The 13,677-nt window shown below is 43.6% G+C and overlaps 2 long non-coding RNA genes across 2 annotated transcripts; both read left to right on the top strand.

Moving 5' to 3' along the window:
- Positions 1-4,598: 4,598 nt before the first annotated feature.
- On the top strand, positions 4,599-5,883 carry LOC148378495 (uncharacterized). Its single transcript, XR_015855844.1, has 4 exons — positions 4,599-5,244; positions 5,329-5,399; positions 5,536-5,640; positions 5,785-5,883. It is a non-coding gene; the product is annotated as an uncharacterized LOC148378495 (long non-coding RNA).
- A 1,836-nt stretch (positions 5,884-7,719) lies between these two features.
- On the top strand, positions 7,720-8,414 carry LOC148378494 (uncharacterized). The gene is made up of 2 exons (XR_015855847.1): positions 7,720-7,847; positions 8,217-8,414. It is a non-coding gene; the product is annotated as an uncharacterized LOC148378494 (long non-coding RNA).
- The last annotated feature ends 5,263 nt before the right edge of the window (positions 8,415-13,677 follow it).

Raw genomic sequence — 13,677 nt, 5'->3', positions numbered from 1 at the left:
GCTGGGCGAGACGCAATTTACCTCGGCTCCAACAGGGAGTGCTCGATCAGGCGAAGACAATGGTCATAAAAAAGATGGGGATGGATACGGGAAGTCCACATGAGTCTGTGGAGCACATCGAGCAATCCCGGACCCATCACCTGCCGGCAGAGGTGGTCCCGGTGATCACGGCGACAGACAGGACAGATGAGGAGAATCCGGATTTGGCTCAAGGAGTGCCTCGAAGGGAATCTCCACGTGCCGAACCCCCACGGGAGCGTAGGGAGGTTCGCAGGAGGGCGAGTGTAGCGGTGAATGAAGCCCTCACTGCAGATAAGGTTCTACAGGAACTAGAGCCCTTACTCCTGCCAGAGCCTAACATAGAGAGGGAGTTTTTGACCCTGGACGACACCCCTTCTATTTTCTGAGACTAAGGTCATTTCTGCCTACAAACGGAACAAGAGCCTGGCAGACATTTTGATCCAGGCAAAATTGCCAAAATTAAAGTGGGAAAAACCCTTATTGTTGGACACTCAATTCAAGAGACTAAATTTCATTAAAAATAAGGAAACGGGAACAGTGTTTGAAATTGAACAGGGATTCAACCCAAAATCTAGAAATTGTGTTTATGTTATTTTTTGTAACAAATGTGGAATCCAATATGTTGGCGAATCACGAAACAATTTGTCCACACGCATGTATCAGCATCGGTATAATGTGAAGAACAAGAAGGAAATGGACACACCCTTAGTTAAACATTTTGTTGATCATGGTATGGCCTCAATGAGAATGGCGGGATTACAAAAGAACATTAATTGGACAGACAGAGAAAGAAAAGGGAGGGAACGATATTGGATATTTACATTGGGAACTAGGGAGCCAATTGGACTAAACATCAAGCATTGAAGGTTCACCATACACCACTTGATTTGAATTCTGACTACAATCCCATCCCTAACCCCAATCCCTACTCCTTACCCATAATCCTAACCTAACCCCAATCCCTACTCCTTACCCATAATCCTAACCTAACCCCAAACCTAATCCTAACCCTAACCCTAACCCTACCCTAACCCTAACCCTAACCCTAATCCTAACCCTAACCCTAATCCTAACCCTAACCCTAACCCTAATCCTAACCCTAACCCTAACCCCTAACCCCAACCACATCACACAATCCTAACATCAACAACCGCCTAAATTATAATTCTGCCGCTAATTACAACTAACAAAATTTTGCAGAGTATAACATGTAAAACTTTTTAAAAAATTGACAATTACAAATTTTCAAAAACACTAAGAAAGCTTAAAAATACATAAAACGTCAAAATTTAAAATGTATAAATACTAATTAATTTAAAATCATTTACGAAATTTCAGAAGTATTAAAAACACAGAGGTAACATTAAATATTAATTGATGATTGAGTCACAAAGACACAAATAAACAAAACAATATTAACACAAATTATACATTTGATGTAAAATAAGCAACAGAACGAATGAAAATAATTAGACCAGTGTATTTAGTGGTTTATAGTGCGAAAAGTGATATACAAGTCAACAAAATAAAATCCGAATCAAAAGTAAAAAAGGAAAAAGGAAAAGGGACCCGGAAAAAAGAAAAAATGAAAGAGTATAAAAGGAGGTGAGAAAAAAACAGGCTCATTGTGCATTTGTCTCTCGAACAGTCGACAACTCTCTGCTCTCTTAAAAACTAGCCAACTCTTTCACTAATATATTTTTTGGGGAGTTTTCTTCATTTTTTTCATTTATTTTGTTTTGATAGTACCTGATGAAGACCGATTAAGGTCGAAACGTCGTATTTGTTTCAGTTCATTTAAAAAGAAATTTATTTGTTTTTGGCACAATACACTGGGTTTGGGTTATTGGGGACTTTATTGATTTGGGGGTCTCGATAATTACGTGAATAAATAAAGGGATTGAATTGGATTTCATTGGCAAATTAGTACATTAAATTTATTTGGTAAATAAATAAAGTTAAAAATACACTAAAATTTCAAAATTAAATTAGTTTAAAAGACAACAATGACAGAGTGGACGGTGGTTAGTCGTGGTCGGAGGGGACCACGTCAACCACCCAATTTTTTGGACAGGGAGGATAGGGGATCCTGGGACCGGGAGGTCCGTGCACCTCCTCGCTCCTTTTGGAATGAGTCTCTATACTCAAAACCTAACCCTAACCCTAACCCTAACCCTAACCCTAACCCTGTCAATCTTACATGCCAAATCGAGACTGACTTATTAATTATATAACAAAGGCGACCGGATAGGTAAAGTGCAATCAAGAAACAAACTTACAATAAGCACAAACACGTGTTCAAGGTCACAAACGATCTTTATTAAGCCCTAATTGGTCCTGGCCAGCATGGCGGGTGCGGCCGCAACGGGCAGGATGCTCTGGAGCTGGTTGTGGGGTGCGGGCCAGGATGGTAGGACCGTGCCTTTGTTCCTCTCCTTCGGGGGAGGAACTCTTTACCTAATCCTAACTCGCCTGTGCCACCTCCAGTGCGCCCCCCCCACGTTTCCGGTTTCCATCGAGCTCCTGTTACGTCTGTGTGCTGTCCCCTAAACTGGTCTTATCCCAGCCCTAATCCTAACCTATCCCCCATCCTAACCTAACCCCCGACCCTAACCCTAATCCTAACCCTAACCCTAACCCTAACCTTAACCCTAACCCTAACCCTAACCCTAACCTGACCCCATTTCCCGACAAGACAAAAACGTCAACCTGCAAGTTAAATTTGAAAATAAACAAGTCAAAATCTGAACGTAAACACAAATTTGAACAATAATGCCAAATAAGCACTATTTGAGACCAAAAGGCAGTTAAAAGTAAATACTTACCTCAAATAAAACCACAATACTCACCCAAAACAAAAACAAAAAATGTGCATACCTATCAAATTGAATGTAAACAATTGCAAATAAGCATTATTTGGGACAAAAAAAAGCAAAAAAAGCAGTTAAAAGTAAAATACTTACCTTAATTAAAACCATAATACTTACCCAAAACAAAAAAATACCCCATTTACCGACAAGACAAAAACGTCAACCTGCAAGTTAAATTTGAAAATAAACAAGTCAAAATCTGAACGTAAACACAAATTTGAACAAAAAATAATGGCAAATAAGCACTATTTGAGACCAAAATGCAGTTAAAAGTAAATACTTACCTCAAATAAAACCACAATACTCACCCAAAACAAAAAAATGTGCATACCTATCAAATTGAATGTAAATAATTGCAAATAAGCATTATTTTGGACAAAAAAAAGCAAAAAAAGCAGTTAAAAGTAAAATACTTACCTTAATTAAAACCATAATACTTACCCAAAACAAAAAAATATACTTACCTATTCCGGAGATCACAAATCCACGCCCAATCGGTGCCTGCAAGAAAACAAGTTACCATGTTAAAGAAACAAGCGCAAATCGCTGGCTCCGCCCACTTGGAGGAGTGTATATAAGCACCGTTCGGAGCAGGAGCTCTCAGTCTCGATGCGGCCGTGGAAGGGGAAGCAGCTCCCCATGTGATGAAACTAAACTAAATTTAGATGCAATTCCTGTGTGCCAGACCTGAAGAAGGCACAAAAGGTGCCGAAACGTTGTCGATGGCCACACAGATGAACAAAATTTAGCGCAAAATGACGCCGGTACAAAACCAATTGGAAACAAATAGTAATTTACCCACGCTCTACCCAAATAGGAGAGCGCATGGATGCCGCACAGAGCAAGATGCTCTCGCTCCACCCAGATAGGGGAGTCGATGAATTAGGTGCGAGGTACGAATATTTAGTTGAACGCAAGCGCAGCTGTCAATCTTACATGCCAAATCGAGACTCACTTATTAATTATATAACAAAGGCGACCGGATAAGTAAAGTGCAATCAAGAAACAAACTTACAATAAGCACAAACACGTGTTCAAGGTCACAAACGATCTTTATTAAGCCCTAATTGGTCCTGGCCAGCATGGCGGGTGCGGCCGCAACGGGCAGGATGCTCTGGAGCTGGTTGTGGGGTGCGGGCCAGGATGGTAGGACCGTGCCTTTGTTCCTCTCCTTCGGGGGAGGAACTCTTTACCTAACCCTAACCCTAACCCTAACCCTAACCCTAACCCGCACTTCATGCTTGCAGCTAAAGCGACTGAGAGAAACAGAAAGCCAGTTTCTGCCACTCCTGTACAAAAACAAACGCCTGAGCAGGAAGAATGAAGAACTCTCGCTGGTGCTGTGTCGCCTTGAAAACAAAGTGCGCTTTGTCACCCAGGAGAACGAGGAGATGGCAAGCTTGGTAAGTCGACGCGGACAACGGCGGCGTGCCAACAGAGTCCACTGCATTTGTGTTCCACAGAGAAGGCCTAGTTCGCTCAATGACCTGGACCGCGGTTGCGGCCAGCAGGACGGTGAAATGGAGTTCCTTCAAGTTGTGGAGCAGCGGCACATCATCGACGACTTGTCCAAGGTCTTCAGGCAGGCGACTCGGTGCACGTACGGCAGCGCCGCGCTCGCTCGCTGTCGCCAGGAAACCTTTTCCGTCCAAAGCTTGGCCGGCGGCCGCCATCCAAAAAATTGGCCCCTTAAATTCCGACCTTTCAAGCAGGAGCATTGTGCGCACGCGTTTGAACACGCTTTAGACTTGTTTTGCCGTTTTCAGCAGCTCAAAGCTCCCGTTTTGTCAGTGCCTTTGCCACTCGCTGTGCGCTGAAAACGACGGACTTGCCCGGCTGCTCAGCCCGTCAACCATGAGCCGCGAGCGCGACGTCATTGTCCGTAGGCAGCTAGTGGCAAAATGCACCCTGTTAGAGTTGCGCTCGCTCCAACTTATTTTGCAAGAACCACACGGGAGACAAGTAAGTTCTTTTGGACACCTGCAGGTGGAGAGTCCATCCGTTGTACGAATGAAGTCTGACTCTCGGCTCCTGCACGAGCATTTTAATTAAGAGAAACAGGGTGGGTGTAAGAGTGGATTGAATAGAGGAAGCCCTTGACCTCTAGTCAAAACATAGCAAGGGGTGTTTTACGACTTTGTGTAGGAAGGGATAAGCGATAGGGATAAATAATATTATTTATTACAGGTCGCAGTCAAAGTCAAAGCAACACAATGATACGATAAAGATAATCTGGAAAACCCTGACACGTCCTGTAGTTGTCACTTTTGGAAAAGACGAGCGTCCCTCCAATCATCGCCGGTGACGTGTTTTTCAGGCTCTGGAGACAGGAGCTCATGTCAGAAATGTCATTGTGAGTCGCGTTTGTTTCTGCGCCGGAGCCGTTCGTTCCCTTTGCATCCAAAGAATCTCAAAGGCGGATTATTTGTGTCGACAGGAGAGAGATTTGCTGCTACGATACCGACGTCGAGAATCTCTGAGGAGGAACAAAGCGTGAGGTCCTGCAAGGTGAGTCTGTTTGTTTGCGGCTGCTTGGTGTTGCGCAAGATGAAATGGCCTTTTTCTCGCTATCGTTCCTCTCGTCGATTCATCGTGAGGTGTCGCTTCAGTTTGTTCAGAGAGATGTTTGCTTCCGCGCCCGCAGGTCATCGAAACATTTTACGGCTACGACGAAGACGTGTTGGTGGACTCGGACGGATCGTCCTTGTCTTTTCACACCGACAGAACCCCCGACACGGAACCCGAAGAGGTAGCCCGCCATTTCTGCCAGCGTATTGGCACCAAACATTCCTCTTCAGCCTGGAATCGGACTCGTCTTTGCGTCGCGGGTGCTTTGTCGCCGGTCTGACTGATTCTGGTACTAGTGCTGTGTTGCATTGGTGTGTGCATGAAGAGGCGGAGCTTCGCTACCGCCAGCTGACGCAAGAATATCAAGCGCTGCAACGAGCCTACGCTCTGCTAGCCCAGACCAGCGAAAGGGGACTACGACGCCGAGAAGGAGATCAAGGTGGCGCCCCTTCCCGCAACCCCCGGCCGGGTCGCAGCCTCCCCGTTCTCACCCAGCCTCGGGTGTTCTCTGGTCTGAAAGGAGGAGGAGGAGCCTCCCTCCTCCTCCTTTCAGACCAGAGAAAAGCTGATGGTAGAAATGGGTCACTATCAAAGCAGAGTAGCAGATCTGGAGTCAGCGCTGAAGCAACAAGGACAGGTAAGCTCATCAATGAGCACACCTTTTTCTCAGACAAAATAGCTACATTCTTCAGTCACTCATCCGTCTGGCATTACTGGACCAACCCCCCCCCCCCCCCCCCCCCCCGAACGTGGCTGGGAAAATGCGGAGAAAAGCAAATGTCATTTTCCAGTCAACCAAAGAATTTGTGGATGAAAATGACACAACATTCCAAAGCTGTCCACGCGTTTGTCTCTTCTAGAATGTCAAGTGGGTGGAGGAGAAGCAGCTGCTGCGTCAGAGCAATCAGCAGTTGGCCGAAAAGGTGACGGAAAGAAAGGCGCTGGGCGGAGTCGCTTGGCGTCACACCTGTCGGGAAGCCCCGCAGATGAGGTCTGACTGTCTTTTCAGGTCAGGCGGATGGAGGCGGAAGAAGCGCGTCTGAAAGAGCACATCCAGGATATCCGAGACCAAAACGAACTGCTTGAGTTCCGCATCCTGGAGCTGGAGGTGGGAAGACTCGCACAAGCGTGTTGAGGCCAGAGATGTGACGGACGGACGGACGGACGGATGCATGCCTCTGCCTTTCAGGAGAGGGAGTGGCGCTCCCCCGTCTTGAAGTTTCTGCAAGTCCGTTTCCCAGACGGCCTCAGCCCTTTGCAGATCTACTGCGAGGCCGAGGGCGTGAGCGTACGTAAGGCGTCCCTCGCAACCCTAACCTTAACCCGAGGTCCCAGAACACCTTACATTGCTCCTTGCGCCTTTCCCCCGGACATCGTCATCAGTGATCTGATGAAGAAGCTGGACATCCTGGGCTATAACGCCGTAAGTGTATGTCGAACTCCTTATGTTCGCACTCCACGAGACTCGGCGGCTCAAATGTGACTTTTGGAAGGCTTTGCGCTGAAAGAAGCTTGTTGACGCTGTGCCTTTGGGCTCTTGCAGAATCTCACCAACGAGGAGCAGGTGGTCGTGATTCACGCCAGGACCCTTCTCACCCTAGCCGAGAAGGTAACGCGCACGTCCACGCACGCTCTCGCATTCTGCTTATGTGACAGCAGCCTTTCCTCAGTGGTTAGAATACATCAAAGTGACCAAGTCAGCACTTCAACAGAAGATGTTGGACATTGAAAGTGAGAAGGTAGACAGACATGCGACATCAGCCAAGGGGAACTCCGGCAATGTGCCCCAACAATTCTGACCTTGAGCTGTGCTAGGATATGTTCTGCAAGCAGAAGGGCTACCTGGATGAAGAGTTGGACTTCAGGAAGTGTTCCATGGACCAGGCTCATAAGGTAAGCCGCCCTCAAATCTCCCGCCGGACCACTGATGGACGAGGATTGCGGCCCAGAGGATCCTGGAGCTGGAGGCCATGTTGTACGAGGCGCTACCGCAGCGGGACTGCCCCGCCACGGACGGCGAAAAAGCCAGCCACGCTGGCGTGAATGACGTGCTGACGGCGGATCAGAGAGAAGAGCTTAGGAGCGCCGTGGACCAATGGAAGCGAGCCCTGATGTGCGAGTTGAGGGAGCGCGACGCTTGCATCCTCCAAGAGAGAATGGATCTGCTGCACAGCGCGCAACAGGTAAGGGCCCAAAGCCAGCCCGGCACTTACTTGCACGCTTACTGGCTTTTGAATGCCACTTTCCATTTGTCCGTCCTAGAGGAACAAAGAGCTGAAAGAATTCATCGAAGCTCAGAAGAGACAAATCAAACAATTGGAGGAGAAGTTTCTGTTTCTCTTTCTATTCTTCTCCTTGGCCTTCATTCTGTGGCCCTAACACCAGCTGGTGAGTGAGCTCCAGCGGCACCGCACTCGACACCTCCGATACACTGCCAGCCGGTCTCAGACGTTGGCAGACGCTCCGATGCCAACGTATACCCCCCGCCACGGTGACAGAGGCACCGCGTCACACCGGCGCTCATCCAATCAGAAGGCAGGAAAAGCAAATTCACATGCAGGGCACTTTTGAACCAGAAGAGAGCGCCACAAAAAACGGTTGTTGCCCCAAACGCGCACTAAAAAGGGTCAGAATAACAAGAGTCCCACTGGCCAGCCGGGGCCACCCGTCCAGCTGTTTCTTCAGGGGGGAAAAAAATTGGAGTCACCGGTGAGTACATTTTGCATTTAGCTCTGCTTTTCTGCTTCTGTCTTCAAGTGTGTGGCATCCTGAGATCAAAGATTCAGCCAACCCCAAAGCGGTTGACCTCAACGTCCCACCACCATGCCTACCAGAGCAGGTGACGTGATGCTTTGGACATCCTTCCGTCTCAGATGCCCAAAAGTACTCTTTGCCACATCTGCGGCAATACGGTGTCTTTTCAAAGGTGCAAATAAATCCAGCGTGGGCGGAACACGCACGTCTTCGGTTTTTCCCGCTTTGTTTGTGTGACAGCTGTTGTGAAAATTTTATACAAATAAAGTTGTATAGTACAGGTTTGGCCAAGCCGCAACTCCCGAACCGCATGCGGCTCTTTTATGTTCATATCAACATTTGTGTGTGTGTGTGTGTGTGTGGGGGGGGGGGGGGGGGGGGTTGTGCGTGTTGGCTTCACTTGAGTTCAATTTGGTATTTTGGTCAAAAGCGCATGTGGTGAAATTCCACAAAGTAGGATGGGCAAACACATTTCTTTAAACTATGAGTGTCAATTGGGCTCTCGAAATGGCAGGGAAAAGATGCACAGCAAAACGAAAATACGTAGATGAACACAGGACGTTTTAATCAGAGTGGGAAAGTTTCTATTTTTTGTTGAACGTGATGGCAAACCATTCTGCCTGATATGTCAGACCTCAGCGCATTTCAAAGATTCAAATCTTCAGCGCCATGCACTTCAGCTCACTCCATGCTAACATTGATCAGGCGTCGAACCCGCATCATCATGCTTAAGAGGTGGCCATGCTAACCAGTGCGCCATTATGTCAACGCATAATAACTAAGTCTACTGGTCAAAACAGCGGTTACTATATGACGTCGCTACGTCGTGGTCACGTGACGCAGACAAGACGTCAATGGACGTGGGCAGAGTTAACTTGTTTAAAAGGGAGTAGGCAGAAGAAATATTTAATTTATTTAAATCTATTTTGAGTGCACACCATTATGCCGATGCATAACAACTGTAAATCTACTAAACAAAACAGCGGTTGCTATATGACATCTGCCACGTCGTGGTCACGTGACATACGTGACGTCGATGGGCGTAACTTTCGCCGGAATTCAAATCCGCGGGGAGAGTTAACTTGTTTAAAAGAGAGTGGGCAGAAGAATTATTTAATTTATTTAAATCTATTTGGTGTGTGCGCCATTATGTCAATGCATAACAACTGTAAGTCTACTAAACAAAACAGCGGTTGCTATATGACGTCTGCCACGTCGTGGTCACGTGACGCGGACGTGACGTCGACGCCTACTTTACATCCCACCGATCACAGGACCCCTCGGCTGCATAACCGTGCCCCCTTCCCAACCAATCGGATTTGCTATACGCGAAAACGACGCCAATGGAAAGAGCTTCCGCCCAAATTTAAATCCGTGGGCGTGGCTCGCAGCAGGAAGTAGGAAAATGGCGGCGATGTTGACAAAGACACAGCGGATGGTAACATACGACTAACAAGAGAAATAGTTTTATTTTCTGCTTGCAACTGGACCGTCCAGAGCGTACACGGTAAGTACAACTCATCGTTTTTAAAAAGAAGTACTTTTGTTGCCCTGAAAAGCGAGTGAGCGTGGCGTTTGTGGGGGACGTCGAATTTCGACGATTCTTTCTGGTCAACGGTTGTAAATGATTGTGTTGATTAAAAAAGAAAACTTGATGTAACTCTACTTTTAACTGCCGTTTCAGATAGATTTGGAATTGCATCACATCCAATTTTGCCTAGAGCGTACACGGTAAGTAACACTCGTTGTGTTTAAGGAGATTTACGTTTGTAATAGCAGAAGTGTAGCCGCGTTGCGTTGTACGTGTGAATGTTGGTCCGGGCGAAATGTTAATGTTTAATTTCATTCCTTTAGGTTCCACGGTGTTTGTTGGCTGCAAGTTTTCCACTGCAAGAAGAGGCTCATATCATTGACCAGGAGCGAGCTACAATGGTGAGTAGCCATAACATTTATGTTAAACACTTCCTATTTCATGTCTAACAGTACTTGATTTAACAAATAACCATAAATAAATACAGTGTGGGCACTGAAGTTAACATATGTGATTATACTGCCTAATCTGTCACCGAGTAGATTGTTGCAAAGTAATATAAGATCCAAAGTTGTAATTCGGAATAGTTTTCAAAAGAAGGCCATTAGAATTATATACAAGTCTGATTACCCTGAACAAGCTATTAATTAAATCACAAATTCTTCAATTCAAAGATTTGGTAGATTATCAGACAAATAATGTCTAACAGTAATTGATTTAACACATCACGATAAGTAGATTGAGTGTGGGCACTCTCAAGTTAACATATGTGATTATACTGCCTAATCTGTTACAGAGTATGTTGTTGCCAAGTAATGTAGAATAGATCCAAAGTAGTAATCCAGAATAGTTTTGAAGAGGCCATTAGAATGATAAACAAATCTGATTACCTTGAACATAATAACAAGCTAAGTGTTTAATATGTCCTATGAAGTCAAAATTGGGCACCATCATGTGGTGAAATTTGGAATTGCATCACATCCAATTTTGCCTGGGAACAAACAGATTACATAAATCTTAGTTTTGAATAAGCCACTCCTTCTCAAACAAGTAAACTCTGCCCATTTTGCGCAGTAGATGTTCTGTTAATATCTAGTATTTATACAAAGTCATAATTTAAATTGCTTTCAACCTTCATTCATCGGTTCAACCAACATTACTCGCTCTTATTACCAACTTGTATTGATTTAACTAAGCGTTTAATACTTCCTATCAGGTCTCAAATCGAGATTTGGCAAAATACAATTTCAGCAAATCCAATTTTGCCAGGGAACAAAAATAGATTAAATAAACTAAATAAGTCCTCTTCCCATTAAATAAATCAGAAAAGTCTGTCTTGTAACCAGTCCTCTTCAAACAAGTAAAGTCTGCCCATTTTGTGCCGTAGATTTTGTGTCTATGCCTAGTATTTAAACAAAATCATAATTTAAACGACTTCTTTCCTTCATTCACTTTGGAAATTTGGAATTGCAGCAAATCGAATTTTGGCAGGGAACAAAAATAGATCAATTAAACTAAATAAGTCTTCTTCCCATTAAATAAATTAAAAAAGTCTGTCTTGTAACCAGTCCTTTTCAAACAAGTAAAGTCTGCCCATTTTGTGCCGTCGATTTTGTGTTAATGCCTAGTATTTATACAAAATCATAATTTAAAGGACTTCATTCACTTTGGAAATTTGGAATTGCAGCACATCAAATTTTGCCTGGGAAGAAAAGTAGATTAAATAAATTTAATAAGTCTTACTACTTCCCATTAAATAAATTAAATACGTCTTACTTGTTCCCACTCCTTTTCAAAACAGTAGTTTAAAACGAGGGCCCTTCACTCAATCTTTAACCTCAACCCCGCACGTTGTGTTGTATCTGTGAATGTTGGTTGTGGCCAAATGATAGTTTTCTTTCATTCGTTTAGGTTCCAAGAAAACTTGATGTAACTCTACTTTTAACTGCCGTTTCAGATAAGCGGGTATTACGTCGCAGTCAAATGCCGCGGATATGACGTAATTGCCCGAACCTCCGCCAAAATTCAAATCTGTTGGCGCGATGGCCGTGAGCCACTGAGCAGCGACGATTATCAACAGAAATATCTTTATTTTCTGCTTGCAACTGGACCGTCTAGAGCGTACACGGTAAGTAACACTCATTGTGTTTAAGGAGATTTACGTTTGTAATAGCAGAAGTGTAGCCGCGTTGCGTTGTACGTGTGAAAATTGGTCGAGGCGAAATGTTAATGTTTAATTTCATTCCTTTAGGTTCCACGGTGTTTGTTGGCTGCAAGTTTTCCACTGCAAGAAGAGGCTCGTATCATTGACCAGGAGCGAGCTACAATGGTGAGTAGCCATAACATTTATGTTAAACACTTCCTATTTCATGTCTAACAGTACTTGATTTAACAAATAACCATAAATAAATACAGTGTGGGCACTGAAGTTAACATATGTGATTATACTGCCTAATCTGTCACGGAGTAGATTGTTGCAAAGTAATATAAGATCCAAAGTTGTAATTCAGAATAGTTTTCAAAAGAAGGCCATTAGAATTATATACAAGTCTGATTACCCTGAACAAGCTATTAATTAAATCACAAATTCTTCAATTCAAAGATTTGGTAGATTATCAGACAAATAATGTCTAACAGTAATTGATTTAACACATCACGATAAGTAGATTGAGTGTGGGCACTCTCAAGTTAACATATGTGATTATACTGCCTAATCTGTTACAGAGTATGTTGTTGCCAAGTAATGTAGAATAGATCCAAAGTAGTAATCCAGAATAGTTTTGAAGAGGCCATTAGAATGATAAACAAATCTGATTACCTTGAACATAATAACAAGCTAAGTGTTTAATATGTCCTATGAAGTCAAAATTGGGCACCATCATGTGGTGAAATTTGGAATTGCATCACATCCAATTTTGCCTGGGAACAAACAGATTACATAAATCTTAGTTTTGAATAAGCCACTCCTTCTCAAACAAGTAAACTCTGCCCATTTTGCGCAGTAGATGTTCTGTTAATATCTAGTATTTATACAAAGTCATAATTTAAATTGCTTTCAACCTTCATTCATCGGTTCAACCAACATTACTCGCTCTTATTACCAACTTGTATTGATTTAACTAAGCGTTTAATACTTCCTATCAGGTCTCAAATCGAGATTTGGCAAAATACAATTTCAGCAAATCCAATTTTGCCAGGGAACAAAAATAGATTAAATAAACTAAATAAGTCCTCTTCCCATTAAATAAATCAGAAAAGTCTGTCTTGTAACCAGTCCTCTTCAAACAAGTAAAGTCTGCCCATTTTGTGCCGTAGATTTTGTGTCTATGCCTAGTATTTAAACAAAATCATAATTTAAACGACTTCTTTCCTTCATTCACTTTGGAAATTTGGAATTGCAGCAAATCGAATTTTGGCAGGGAACAAAAATAGATCAATTAAACTAAATAAGTCTTCTTCCCATTAAATAAATTAAAAAAGTGTGTCTTGTAACCAGTCCTTTTCAAACAAGTAAAGTCTGCCCATTTTGTGCCGTCGATTTTGTGTTAATGCCTAGTATTTATACAAAATCATAATTTAAAGGACTTCATTCCTTCATTCACTTTGGAAATTTGGAATTGCAGCACATCAAATTTTGCCTGGGAAGAAAAGTAGATTAAATAAATTTAATAAGTCTTACTACTTCCCATTAAATAAATTAAATACGTCTTACTTGTTCCCACTCCTTTTCAAAACAGTAGTTTAAAACGAGGGCCCTTCACTCAATCTTTAACCCCAACCCCGCACGTTGTGTTGTATCTGTGAATGTTGGTTGTGGCCAAATGATAGTTTTCTTTCATTCGTTTAGGTTCCAAGAAAACTTGATGTAACTCTACTTTTAACTGCCGTTTCAGATAAGCGGGTATTACGTCGCAGTCATGTGCCGTGGATATG

Source organism: Syngnathus floridae, unplaced genomic scaffold (assembly GCF_059516105.1).
Source record: "Syngnathus floridae isolate MCC-2025c unplaced genomic scaffold, RoL_Sflo_1.0 HiC_scaffold_41, whole genome shotgun sequence".
Lineage (NCBI taxonomy): Eukaryota > Metazoa > Chordata > Actinopteri > Syngnathiformes > Syngnathidae > Syngnathus > Syngnathus floridae.
The sequence above is the reverse complement of the archived record's forward strand: the minus strand, read 5'-3'. Positions and strand labels throughout refer to the sequence as shown.